Source organism: Spermophilus citellus, assembly GCF_964194105.1.
Source record: "Spermophilus citellus genome assembly, chromosome: 3".
Classification (NCBI taxonomy): Eukaryota; Metazoa; Chordata; class Mammalia; order Rodentia; family Sciuridae; genus Spermophilus; species Spermophilus citellus.
This window is the reverse complement of record NC_138184.1, coordinates 161,633,983-161,649,146: the sequence shown is the minus strand read 5'-3', so window position 1 is coordinate 161,649,146 and position 15,164 is coordinate 161,633,983. Positions and strand designations below refer to the sequence as shown.

General features: G+C 35.1%; 1 long non-coding RNA gene across 1 annotated transcript in view; it reads left to right on the top strand.

Moving 5' to 3' along the window:
• Positions 1-6,437: 6,437 nt before the first annotated feature.
• The window catches only part of LOC308645525, a 250,822-nt gene continuing 242,095 nt past the window's right edge, over positions 6,438-15,164 (top strand). Inside the window, exon 1 of the long non-coding RNA XR_014021229.1 lies at positions 6,438-6,529. This is a non-coding gene — a long non-coding RNA (uncharacterized lncRNA). The remainder of the gene's footprint in view (positions 6,530-15,164) is intronic.

The window sequence follows — 15,164 nt, the reverse complement described above, 5'->3', positions numbered from 1 at the left end:
TGAATAAAATAATCTTGAAGATAAATAGAAGAAAAAAATAAATGAATAGATTTTCTACAATCAAAACTTAGAAATGAAAATGAGATAAACTCATAAAAAATAATGGTATAAGCATAAAATTCTTAGTTCACCAAGAATGGCCTAGAATTGTTATCAAGAAAACCATAAAATCTCTCTGAATTATCCAAAATAAAATTGAAAATATGGAAAAAACAATATTCTTGGGGAGATAAAACAGTTTTGTCAAAACTAAAATAAAAATTTAATGCCAATTTCAGTTAGACTCTGGAGTGTTTTCTTTAGGGAAAATTAAAAAAAACAGATTTTATATATTGAATAATAAAATTCTGTTAATAGCAATAAAAATATAAGGAAAAGAAGAGCTGAAATAGACAACCTACTTTGCTACTTTGAGAAATGTAGTAGTCAACATGATAAAAATCATTGTGATGTTGTCCTAGACCTAGAAAATTAGATTAAAAAATAAAAAAAATTGTTAAATGGTTCCAGTGTATGTAAGAACATAATAAATTACAGTATTTCAGTTCCATGTGAAAGGATGAATTATTAATAAGTAGTGATAGCATAATTTACTTCACCTGAAAGAATGTTATACCACATCCAAATTGTATCTCAAACAAACTTAGGGAAGATATAAAAGCTTTAAAGATATTGGGATATTATCTAGGCTACACATATAATCTACATAAGAAATCCACTCTTCTAAAAGATTGACATGTTCAAGTGCACAAACTTGTAACTCCCTTATAGCAAAACAAACAACACCTCCTATAAAAATAAACAAACCCATAACTAAATATGACAAGGAAAGTTTTGACATCTGTACTATACATTGGGAAAAGAAAAGAATTAACCCAATAAATTATTTAACCTACAGTTAAAATAACATAAACATTTCATAAAACAAAAAATATAAACAGTAAGCATTTGAAAAGATTCTCAAAGTCCCTGAGTATCTTGATATTTAGAGAAATGGAAATTAAATAGTATTAACACTTTTTACTATTAGATTGTCAAAAAAATGTGGAAAGAATAAGAACAATTATTGTGAGCCACAATATGAGAAAATGGATATTTTCATGTACTGGTAGACTAATATAATTTTGCAGTCTTTAGGAAAAGTTATCTGGTAATATCAATTAAAATAAAAAATACATGCATCCTTAGCAGCTCAGGACCACTGCTAGAAATCTATCCAAAAGTAATAAAAGCATGAGCATATAAAATTGTATACACGTAAATATGATATTATATTAATATATACTATATAATATATTAATATTATTACATATCATATAAATCATATTATATATTAATATAGTGTATCATTGTATATTATATAATATTACAATTACTATTACTATTAATAATAAATATTTATATATATATATATATATATATATATATATATATATATATATATATAAACAAAATTTTCAAATGGCAAAGTTAAATATAAATGCCTGTTAGTGGAGAGCAGCTTGAAATAAACACTGGCTTGTTTACATTGAGGAATAATAAGCTATTAGGCATTCATGAAAAATTATATATTAGAACTATGTGTTTTGATTTAGATTAATGTACTAAAGGCATTTTTTGAATGAGTAAAGTAAGATAAAAGAGTGTATGTAATGTAATCTAATTTTATAGTCAATTCCAAGTTTCTTTTTTTTTAACTAAAAATATATTTTTTTTAATTTTATTTTTTTTATTGGTTGTTCACAACATTACAAAGCTCTTGACATATCATATTTCATACATTAGATTGAAGTGGGTTATGAACTCCCAATTTTACCCCAAATGCAGATTGCAGAATCACGTCGGTTACACATCCACAATTTTACATAATGCCCTATTAGTAATTGTTGTATTCTGCTACCTTTCCTATCCCCTACTATCCCCCCTCTCCTCCCCTCCCATCTTCTCTCTCTACCCCATCTACTGTAATTCATTTCTCTCCTTGTTTATTTTCCCATTCCCCTCACAACCTCTTATATGTAATTTAGTATAGCAATGAGGGTCTCCCTTCATTTCCATGCAATTTCCCTTTTCTCTCCCTTTCCCTCCCATCTCATGTCTCTGTTTAATGTTTATCTTTTCTTCCTGCTCTTCCTCCCTGCTCTGTTCATAGATGCTCTCATTATATCAAAGAAGACATTTGGTATTTGTTTTTTAGGGATTGGCTAGCTTCACTAAGCATAATCTGCTCTAGTGCCATCCATTATGAATGCATATTTATGTGCATAAACAGAAGTGCATGTGCACGTGTGTGTGTGTGTGTGTGTGTATAAATATGTGAACTTGAAATGCAGTGGAAAATGATGGTCAGGGTACTGAGATTGGAAGCAATATTTTAATCAGTGGCCATGGCCCTGAGGGATAATTCCCAAAGTCTGAGCAAGGCTTTTACTTTTATGCAAAAGCAAGTTTTGGTACATCAAGGCAAGGGAGTTGGTGCAATTCTATTGAAGGATGCATCCTACAGTCCTTGTACGAGAAACAGCCTAGGGGCTTTCAGCTCATTCAGCTTGGGCACTTTTACTGCCTTAAGCCTATATTGGGGCAGCAGATTTCTTCTGTCCCAGTTATTTTGTTTTCTGTTTCTGCTACTGTGGTCATCTTGTCACAGGTACCTGTCAGCCACTGCAAGCCTCTATGGATAAATGCCAGTAAGCAGAGCTACTGTGTGCCAACATGTGAAACCATAGCCTGTCAGCTCTTAAGCTGCTAAAGTTTCCATTTTGTTCTACCACAGAAGTACAACACGAAAGTACAAACATGGAGTTGTTAATATGGGTAACCAGCTTGATGGGGAGGAGGTGAGTGTATTTGAATGAGTGGAGAGAAATGTCTGGTGAGGCAAGATTGAAGAAGAACTTGATAGGGAGTAGATAATCAGCTTTTATTTTATACATCTTTGTATTTTTTTACTTGCAACAAGCATGTGTAAATTCCATAATTAAATTTTATATATTATATATATAAAATATATATGTACATAGAAAATATGTCTTTTAAAATATTTGGTTAGGTTAAATTCTTTTCAACACTCTAGTGGGTTGTATGGTGGCTTCCTAAAAGATATGTCTGCCCAGATCTCTGAATATGATTTTATTTGTGGGTAATGCAAAACTGTGTTTGTAAATGTAATTGAATTAAGCTCTCCAGATGAAATCATTCTGGATTAAGGAGGACCCTAAATCCAGTGTCCTGTCATAAAGAGAAGAGAAGGAGAGAAGACGCATGGAGACAAGAAGGTCATGTGAAAGCTGAGGTCGAATTTGACCTGAGAGCCACAGGCCAAGGAATACCAAGAGCCAGTCAAAGCTGAAAGTGGCAAGAAACAGGAGTTCCCCTAAAGCTGCTGGAGGTAGGATAGCCTTCCTGGCACCTTGATTTTGGACATTAGGCTTTAATAATAATGAGAGAATATGTTTCTGTTGTTGTAAGCCAATAAATTTGTGGTGATTTGTTGCAGTAATCAAGGAATCTAATATAGACACCAAACTTTATTTTAATGAAGGTTTTCTATGAAAACATTAGAACTGCTATGTGCGTAATTGTGACACCCTGTCCACTATTCTCATCTCTATGTCACCAACAGAAGCACCAGGGAACATAACTTGACCATCATTGATTTAGATCACTACCCTTTTGGTACAGATGAGAAAAGCAGGACAGGAAGGGTGTTTCCCACCATATAATCAGGCAAACTCAAAGCAAGACTTTGCTGTTTTCTGAATTTGTCCCTTGGAAGGCTTGGGGTCATTTTGAGTTCCTTGTGACAGCTGGCATATGTTCAGTCAGCATATGCATATGCATTTTGCTGTCACACAATCACTTTGTAAAATTGCATTAACTTTTCTTTTTTCCTTAAGTGTCTGTTTCCTTTGGAAAGGATTTTGCATAACCCATTGGTTCTTGCTGAAGATCTGCCTCTTTCACTTGAAATATGTATCCCTGTTGGGTTCTTAATTCTGTGTCTCTGATCCGTCATGAGACTATGCTAAGCTGAGAATTCCCACCACATCACTGGATGCAAATAGTGCAGGATATAAAACTGCTTTAGAAGGAGCAAGACTTAGGGTGCAGAAAGAATGAATGCAGCCTGTGTGCAGTCAGGGAAGGAGAAAAAGAGTAAGTTTTGAGCAACTGCAGTTAAGGTGCTGTCTCCCAGTAGGGCACAGGATTTGTGCACAGCGAGGCAGATTTATTCCTCAAAATGGATGCTCTTTTATTTCTGCCAAAAGGGAGAAAAAAAGGAAAGAAATTTCCCACTATATTCAAAGCAGCATTGCAAGGCATCTGAGGCTTTAAAAGCTCTGATGAGTGAGATGAGGTGTGCAGAGAGGTAAAAGAATCTTTGTCAGGTGACAACAGCTGTCATTTTACAATGCATATAAAGGTATTTTTGCATGCTTGAGATCAAGATATGTTATATGCAGTAGAGAACAGAGTAAATCAGAGCTAAGAAATAGTTTATAAAGACCTTTGACTTGATTCTTTTGCAATCACATAGGTATTGTAGAGTTTTGAATAATAGGTGTGAAAAACCATGATTGTTACGTATTGACATGGGGTACATGGAAAGCAAAGGATAAAGAAGCAGTGAAAAATCAGGATGATAAAAACAGAAATACAAAAATGAATGACAGAGATTTTTCTATTTATTACAACTAAGGGGTGGCTTTACATATATTAAAATATAAATATAGATATTCACAAAGAGTATATTTTAAATATTTATAATTACACTATTTATGTAGTTTGTTATATTACAATCCCTATTATTAGTCATATAACATTAGCCCCAAATCTTGTACAGGACATGATTTTACTAAAAAAATTGTCATTTCTTCGAAGTTCAAATTTAACTAGCATTCTGTTTTTAAATTGCTGACTCTGGCAACCATATTCTTAGGAATTTATTTGTGCACTATTTTTAATACAGAGGACTTTCTTACTTCTTATCCAAGTGTCATTGGTGTCAATCCCAACAATTCCACTCTGTAGGTCTTCCTAATTTCTGGCAAATTTACAGGAAGCTTATATTTGCAGGTCTTTCTAGGTCTTGATGTTTCTATACTGTTACTTATGGCCCCACAACTCCTCTATTTGCAATGATACTCAGCTCTTTCTTAGTTTTCATAGGCAGATACTGCCACCCAGAGTGCCCATTCACCCCCAGACAGGAAGAATTTGTTTTGGTTTGGGGTTTAGTAGATCATTATTAGAGGCAGAAATATAAAAACTCATATTTTCCCCTCCTCTCTTCTACATCACTCAAATCTCCTCTTCCCTGTACCCCTGGGAAGCTGAAGTCTTCACTGAAACTTTCAAGTTAGTCTTTTCTTAGGCCTGAGTGGTCAGAATGGAGAGGGAAAAGGAATTCACCTTCTCTCAAAGTTAAAACATTTCCCCAAGAGAGATGGATCTCTCCTAGAGGAATTCTGCTCCAACTGTGAAGGGAATGCATTTTCTCCATCTTATCACATATTCATTGGAAGCGTAAAAGCAAGTCGGGAGGAAAAGTTGGATTTAGTAATATGTTACATTGGAAAAATTGGTGTGAACTCATGTCCTTAAAAGACTTATTTTCTAGTTCTGTCATTATTATAAATGGCCTAACACCAGGAGCACTACTCTAGTTTATTATTAACCCTCATATGTGCCTCTAACACACAAATTTTGATTCTTGGAGGGTAGTGGACCCATGTTTGGAATGAAGACAAAATGAGATGAATCTAAAATAATCTGTTTACCAGATCAAGGCTACTTTTTGAAACAGGGTTGGGTGAGATGGTGTTTTGATGACAAAACAACCAGCAAATAATAATCTAAGTAAGAATGCTAGTGGCTAAGTTGGAACAGGTTAAACTATAGAAAGTCCCAAGTTCATAGTTATAATCCAAAGAGAAAACACAGGTTGTGTGAACAAGTACTTTCAAGGCATTGAAGGAATAATTCAAATGGGATATTTACATCGTACTGACCTAACAAGTAGGAGAGCATCACAGTTTTATGTCTTGTTCTCTCTGTTTGGCATATGTTTTCTTACGTTCAGCATATGTACATGTTTCATTTGTGTAAGAAGAAAAGAGGAACTAAAATACAAAATGAATCAGTATGACACAGGATTTCTACACCACAAGAAATAGAAAAGACCCAAAAAGGATATACTAAATAATAAATGATTTATTACCATTCATGGTCTTATGTAACTATCGCAGTTCATTACAATTAATTATAGCTATGGCATTCAGGCATACACAATGACATTTACAGAACAGGATGTCCTCAAACTATAAATGGACCACATGTTCTGGAGAGGAAAAGAGGTTCAATCGTTATCTTCTAGAAGATGAAACACTGACTAGTTATGAATAAACTCCTGTGAATTTTAGTGAAGAACTCATAAGAAGCATGTATATTTTAATAATTATGTCAATATATCACAATGTCAAGGTAATGATGTGGATACTTTTGGCTGTAAGTGACCTAAAGAAAGGTAAGTATTCAAAATTTTAACTCTCTCTATTTTTTGGTACTGGGGATTAAAGCAAGAGTTGTTTTACCACTGAGTTATATCCCCAGCCCTTTTTATTTTTTTATTTTGAGACAGGGTCTTAGGGTCTTGCTATGTTTCTTAGAGCCTCACTAAGTTAGCCTCAAATTCGTCATCCTTTTGGCTCAGCCTCCTGACTTGTACCACTGCACTGAGCTTTAAAATCTGTATTGAAGACAGGGATGTGTGGGGAATGTAATAAGTGAAAGCTTGATAGAAGGGGCACTTGCTGTATTGTAAAGACTGAAATTTGCTTCCCCTTGAACCATACCACCAAATTTTACTCTCCAGCTAACAACCTGGATTCTGGTATTTTGAAATGGCATTCTTTTCCTTTTAGACCCGGAAAATTTCTGAAAAAAAGTAAAACACTCTAGGGAGGTTATAGACATTTGTTCTGGTAAAGCTATAGAAAATTTAGAAAGATATTAGAAAAACTCAAACCCCAGAAGGCAGTAGAAATAAGAAAGTGAAGTTTCATTCATGGTATTAGCCCTTTTGCCACCAGTTTTTATTTTGTGTTATTGATCAGTTATGACACTTTCAATCAGTGTGTATGTTTTATTTGCTACATAGGGTATTTAAAATATTTAAAAGAATCAGTCACACAAATTACTAATTGGACTTCAAATTATTTAAAATAATTTGATTAACCAAACTTATAGTCAATAACTAAATGCCCACACAAATTGATTTTCCATGAGTTGTTATTTAGACATGTGGATTTAATTCAGTAAACATTGAGTGAAAGAAAGAATTACACTGAAACAAAATGATTCCTGAGATGTAATTATAAAAATTTCTATTTATTTATTTTTGTGTTTCACTGCTTCTTTAAATATGTTCTCCTGGGTTAATTCTTCTTCAGTCCTGTTGAAAACTGACGTAGGTCCATGGTTTTTCTGGTCATGGTTCCATTAAATTCAGACAGTTTTTAATTAATAATTAAAAGGTCTATTTCCATATATTATTCAAATGTCTAAACTTAAAACTGAAATTTCTTTCCTTTCCTAACTTGAGCCAGCTACTTGCAGGAATCTTATAGTTGGGAAAAGATATGGGTGGTTGCTACTCTAGGACTTGTATTTCATCCCCTTTCTTGAACTGGCTGATGTATTTCTGACCACTTTGAAGTGAGGGTACCTGAAGGAAAGAGAAGAAAGAAAGAAAGTAGGAGAGTGCCTATCATGGGTGGTATCATTAGCTAGAGCCATGCATTCTGGACTCAGGAGACAGAGTGGACTCCTTCTCTCTCAAGAGTACTTCGGAGTCCTCCCCTCCCCCAGTTATGAGGGTCACCTTGCTGAAGTCTTTTTTTGACCCTAGCCAGTGCATCTCTATTTTGGATAGCTTTTTATTCCTTTCCCAGTCCTTCAACATTTCTTGATATCTTCAAATTCTGTTTTGATAACTGCCGTGTGATTCTCTTGTGTAGGACTTCAAATGACCCCACACTAGGTTTCCCAAATGTGTCCCCCATGTATGCTCATGGAAGGTATTCATGTATTTTTCCCCCCAGCTAAGTCTGGATTTGTAAGCCAATCTTAACTCTTTAACTCCGTTATCAAAATAATAAGCTGGTTCTCTCTCACCACTCCCACTATTCTCATGGTGAGGAGGAAGCTACTTCCTTGGTGGGACTCGTGGTACAATTCTGCCCAAAGAACTCTTCTTCAGATTCTTTTTAAATATTTAACTCTTGATCTATTTAAATCCTTCCAGTCAGTTTGTATTTAACCCCTGTGACCAGTTTCCACAAACCTCCTTTTTGAATTCTGTATATAATTCAGTGTCTCCTTTAATTTATAATAACCTATTATATTATTTTGCTTCTGCCAAACTTTCATTTTAATATGCAGTAATACAAAGTACAAACTTAGTAGTATTGTATTCTGTGCACAAAATCTCTTCATCAGAGACTCTCACATTTGCAAATATCTAAATTAGAGGACCATTTGGACTAAGAACAGATTGTAAATATCTGTCAGTATCTACATAAACTGAGTGGTCATCCGAAGGAGAACTACAGTGACAATTTTGGTACTTGAGGAACATTAAGCAAATTAGTGAATAATAGTCTCACCTTCTCTGTGAATTCTATATTTCAAGACTCCCAGGGAATGCCTGAAATGATGGATAATATTAAACCTCAACTATACTATACTTGTTTTTTCCTTTGCAAACATAAACATGATAAAGTTTAATTTATAAATTAGGTACAGTAAGAGATAATAATAATAATAATAATAATAATAATAATAATAATAAAACAGGACAATTGTAAGAATATACTTCTATAAAAGTTATTTAAAACATATGAGTTGTTTATATCTGACATTTTCCATTTTATACTTGCAGATTTCAGTTGACCATGGGCAACTGAAATTTCAGAAAAAAGCTATCAATACAGGAGTGGGACACTACTGTATTGCTTGAATAAGATTTTTTTCTTAATGTTCTATTAGTGAGGTCTTTTATGTTTGCAATTAAGTTATCAGTGCTGGGAGATCAAGTCAAATCTACTTGAGAGCTTTTTATTGGTGGGGGCATCACAGGTCTTGGTTGTTAATTAGCAGCATAGGAGTCCTCCTGTCTCTTTAGGTCTGTAATGAAAATCTCAGCTTGAAACCTTAGCATCTTTGCTATTAGAAAGGATCCCTGAGGTATCAGGTGACATTTCATTTATTTTCAAAAGTATTAATGGGTATCAAGTAGATTTTTTTCTTTGAATGACTTTAAGTCAGCATTTAGTAACCTATATTTTGGAGTCATTGTTTTGTTAATTGTACATGAAGATTTCTAGGCACAAACCCATGTAAATATGACTCAGTAGAACTGTGAGAGGACTTGTGTCAACATTTTTAAAAAGGACTGCAAGTGGTCTAAGAGACACACATTGACCTATAATTTTGCTTTCATGAAAAGTCCATTGATGTTGGGTACAGTGGCACATAACTGTAATCCCAGTGACTGGGGAGGCTAAGGCAGGAGGATCTCAAATTAGAGGCCAGCCTCAGCAACTTAGACCCTGTCTCTGAACAAACAATAAAAATAGCTGGGGATGTGCTTCTGTAGTTAAGTACCCCTGGGTTCAATCCCCATTTTCCCCCACCAAAGTCATTGACTTAAAGAATCAGAAAGCCATCCTGTACACCCATGGCAATGTGAGATTGACTGAATGACATTCTCCAATATAACTCTATCTAGCGGGGAATGTCCACTGAAAACACTGCTTCCTTTTTTCAATGTTGGAAGCAAAAAGCGGAGCCTGAACTCAAGGCAGTGACTCTTAAAATGCCCTGCTTAAAACACTACTTCAAGTTATTTTCCCTGAGCAGTTAGAAAATAAACATAACTTTTGGAAAGCCATTTATCTTCTTTTCAGACTTTACTCTCAGATCTCATTGATGTTTCTGTCTTGTTTAATATTAGCCATGACAGGTAAGTTTTGCAGATGTAATTGCTCATAAAGCCAGTGTTGATGTCCTTAGCAGATTCAGCATCTTATGAAAAAAGAGCTTTGGATACATCAACCATTACCCTTTTACCCTGTTTGCCTTCAGTCTGATGTGGAATCGATCACATGCGAATCCTACAACATCTTTGTCTTCTGCAACACTGATGCTGGGAGCTTTGATTTATTTTCCATTTCCTTGACAATCTGTCATGGACTGTGTAGCTATTTTCAGTTCTAGGATGGCAAACAAAAGCAGCCTGAGAGTTGGAGGGACCTGGTATAAACTGGTATCTAGTTAGTTGTATTAGTCAGCTTTGCATTATTGCAACCCAAATATCTGTTGTCAGCAACTTAGAGAAAGAAAAGCCCATTTAGTGCTTATGGTTTTATAGATTCAGTCTGTGGACACTGACTCCATTGCTCTGGGCCTGAGCTGTGGAATATCATGGCAGAAGGGCAAGGTAGAGCAAAGATCCTCAGCTCAGTGGCATACAGGAAGGAAAAAAAAAGCATAAAGAACCTGCAACTCCCAAGGTGCACCCCAAGTGACCTATTTCCTCCAGCCACATTCTACTTGCCTACAGTTACCAAAAACAGAAATCCATTCTAAATTATTAATCCAGTAAATGGATTAATCCATTGATGAGGTTATGGCTCTCATAAGCTAATCATTTCACCTCTTGCATGAACACAGCAGCTTTTGGGGGCACCTTATATTTCAAACGATAACTCTAGGCAAAGAAATATATCCTATTGTTGCAAAGTTGATTAGTTTATTTGGGGATGCTTACATGTATGTTTCTTGCTCATACATCCTATTCTAATTCCTTTCTCCACCACACATGGAAATATGAGCCTCTTTCTCAGATTTTCTAGAACTGCCTCAAACTAAGATGCTGTTTCACTTTAGTTCTTTCCTCAGTGGACTAAGGTGAGACCCACTCAGCTCTGTCCCTTAGTACTATCAGATACTTAACCCTGGGAGGGCCAGATGCTTTCCGATGGCCACACTGCAGAACAGGGTGATCTGCCAAGCCAACTAGACACCTGTCTCCTCCTTGATACCACTACAGGACTTGGTGAAACACCACCTCCCAGGGGAAGGATCTGGCATGCTGAGCAGCTATTCTTTGGGCGACCACAGAGATAGATGATGGATCCAGAATGCAGGGGAGTTAACTTTCTGAGGTGCAGATTGGAAAATGAGTTGGGAGGGATCCAGGGATATAAATTCCTTCACCTGTATTCTCATATCAACTTCAAGCCACAGTTTCTCTTTGCATGTTGTTTAAAGACCCATGTCCTAAGGAGCCGGGCCTGGCAAACACTCTGCACTGTCTTCCATCTCTGGCTTGTGAAGTGTTAGGCAGCAAGCAAAGCCTCACTTCACCTTGGTCAATGTCCTTTCTTTCTTCATTTCCCTTTTCTCATTCTTGCTTCCCTGGTTTGTACATTCAAAGTAGAGAGGTTTAGCACTTTAATTCTTACCTCAAACTCCATTCTCAAGAAAATACAGGTTAAGCTATATGGCAATTAAAATAACATATGTCGTTGGAGTAGATTTATAACACTTAGGCTGTTTCCTGATTTCTAGCCCATAATAAGTTTTTGAAAGTCTTTGTCCTTGAATTGGAAAAAATTAGGGTTAAATGTAATATATGTAAAATATATAAAATATATATCATATATAATTTATACTGCATAAATTTAGTAAGTGTATTCTATAAAAATGTTATATATAATTTTTACATACATATATAATTTGTTTCTTATCATGGAACACATTAAAATGCTTCTAAATTGTCATTTGTGGTAATGAGGGAACAATATTCTCTGAGAGCAAAGCCAGGTCTTTCATTTCTGTACCAAGATTTCACTTTCAACAAATGATCCTGGTATATTTCTGTGCCATCCTTCTTGCTGCTTCCAGCATTCTAGGAAGATATAGGTAGTACCTGCAGTTTTCTCTTTCCTTTCTTTCTCCTGATTGAAATATCATGTATATCTTCTAAGGTCTCCTTTGACTTCTTTCTTTAGGGTTCTGTAATTTTCATTATATAGATCTTTCACCTCTTTCATTAAGTTGATTCCCAAGTATTTTATTTTATTTTTTTTTGAGGCTATTGTAGATGGGGTAGTTTTCCTCATTTCCCTTTCTGAGAAGAAGACATTAGAAGATGGAAAGATCTACCTTGCTCTTGGATAGGTAGAATTAATATTATCAAAATGACCATACTTCCAAAAACACTATATAGATTTAATGCAATCCCAATCAAAATCCCAATGACATTCCTCATAGAAATAGAAAAGAGTGGTCATGAAATTCACCTGGAAAAATAAGAGACCCAGAATAGCTAAAGCAATTCTTACCAGGAAGAGTGAAGCAGATGGCATCACTATACCAGACCTTAAACTATACTACAGAGCAATCATAACAAAAACAGCATGCTATTGGCACCAAAACAGACTGGTAGACCAATGATACAGAATAGAGGACACAGAGACTTACCCACAAAATTGCAATTACCTTATATTAGACAAAGGCGCCAACAACATGCATTGGAGAAAAGATAGCCTCTTCAACAAATGGTGCTGGGAAAACTGAAAATCCATATGCAACAAAATGAAATTAAATCCCTATCTCTCACCATGCACAAAACTCAACTCAAAATGGATCAAAGACTTAGGACTCAAACTAGAGACCCTGTGTCTAATAGAAAAAAAAGTAGGCCTTAATCTCCATCATGTGGGATTAGGCCCCAACTTCCTTAATAAGACTCCTGTGGTGTAAGAATTAAAATCAAGAATCTATAAATGGGATGGACTCAAACTAAAAAGTTTCTTCTCAGCAAAAGAAACAATCTGTGAGGTGAATAGAGAGCCTACATCTTGGGAGCAAATCTTTACCCCTCACACATCAGAAAGGGCACTAATCTCTAGGGTATATAAAGAACTCAAAAAGTTAAACACCAAAAAAAGTAAATAACTCAATCAAAAAATGGGCCAAGGACTTGAACAAACACTTCTCAGAAGATGATCTACAGTCAATCAGAAAATATGTAAAAAAATCTTCATCATCACTAGAAATTAGAGAAATGCAAATCAAAACCACTCTAAGATTTTGTCTCACTCCAGTCAAAATGGCAGCTATTATGAAGACAAACAACAATAAGTGTTGGTGAGGATGTAGGGAAAAAGGCACACTCATACATTGCTGGTAGGACTGCAAATTGGTGCAGCCAATATGGAAACCAGAATGGAGATTTCTTGGAAAATTGGGAATGGAACCACCATTTGACCCAGCTATCCCTCTCCTGGACTTATACCCAAAGGACTTAAAATCAGCATACTACAGGGACACAGCCACATCAATGTTTAGTAGCATTATTCTAATTATAGCAGCATAATTCACAATAGCTAAACTGTGGAACCAACCTAGATGCCCTTCAGTAGATGAATGGATTTAACAAATGTGGCATATATACACAATGGACTATTACTCAGCAATAAAAGAGAATAAAATCATGGCATTTGTAGGTAAATGGATGGAGTTAGAGAAGATAATGCTAAGTGAAGTTAGCCAGTTCCCCAAAACCAAATGCTGAATGTTTTTTTTCTGATATAAGGAGGCTGATTCATAGTGGGATAGGGATAGGGAGCATGGGAGAAATAGATGAACTCTAGACAGGGTAGTGGGGTTGGCAAGGAAGGGAGGGGACATGGGGTTAGAAATGATGGTGGAATGTGATGGTCATTATAGTTCAAAGTATGTGTATAAAGACACAAATTGATGTGAATATACTTTGTATAGAACCAGAGATATGAAAAATTTTGCTCTATATGTGTAATAAGAATTGTAATGCATTCCACTGTCATATATATATATATATACATGTTCCTCCTTTGACTTGGAAATAAGGGTAATTGAGCAACCTAATGTCATACACCTAATTTTCTCCTTAAATAGAACTTGTTTTTTTTTTTTTTTTTTAGATTTGCAACTGATAGACCTAACAATAGGGCTTTTAAAAGAGTAACTTTTTCTTAAGGCACTCTGGAGCGAAAGAATTTGAATGATCTTATGCCTTCAAGATGGTAATTTTTAGGCATAAGGTCAATGGCTGAGAAGAGGAGTAATTCTGTATTGGAAAAGTTGCATTGAACTTGACATGTAGTGAAAAGTTCACACTTCCAAACTTTGTCTTTTCTCTTTCTCTTTAACTCTTAGAATCATTGCCATTAAGTAAATTGCATTTCCATCCCCACTGAAAATCAATGAAGACGTGTATTGATCAACTATAATGTTTCAGCTTGGTTGTTCTATTTTATAATCATTCCAATAAGAGTGTTCTTAAAGGAAGCAGTAAGTTAGCTTTCATTTTCTTTTAGTCTTGAAACTCAAAAAGGCCAACAGAAACTAAGTGACAAGAATTTGACAATCAGAGTTTCTTCACTTCCACTTTCAAACTATCACAAGCAACAAAAGCAGGGCCTTATCTGCCCTTCTATGCACTGACACAAACACACACACACCACCACCACCACCACCACCACCATCACCAGTTCATACAGAAACATGCCACTTGTTTTCATAGACCTCCCCATAGGGAAAGCTTAGATGGAGATACTGAACTAATTGGATCCCTAGGGCTCCCTAAAGCTTTTCTTTCTGGTATGTTGATAGCTACATTCTCATCCCCTTCTGAAAATTGAAAACCTGGGTGAGGTTTTTACCTGCATAGTTTTTAAGCCTTGTTATGTTGAACAAAGAAGTTGATTTTTATCTTTTCAGAATAAATTTTGTATGATTATTTTTCCTTATAAAAGTTCACGAAATTCTTTAACAGGATAGGGATATCTAATGTGACCTTAATTCTCCTATTTGTAAAATGGCTATGCATCTCATAGGGAGCACTATTTAAATACACGATTCAAGTAATTGGAACACATGGGTTAGATATTAAAACTATTAAATTTTTAAAATTTATGTGTTATCCATTTCAGAAAATAAGACCCATTTCTAAAATCAAATTGGAGAAGATATTATTTTAAAGATTTAAAAGTGCTGCTTTGTGGGTAATATTCTTTAATAAAGTCCAAAGAATAATGTGAAAAATACAC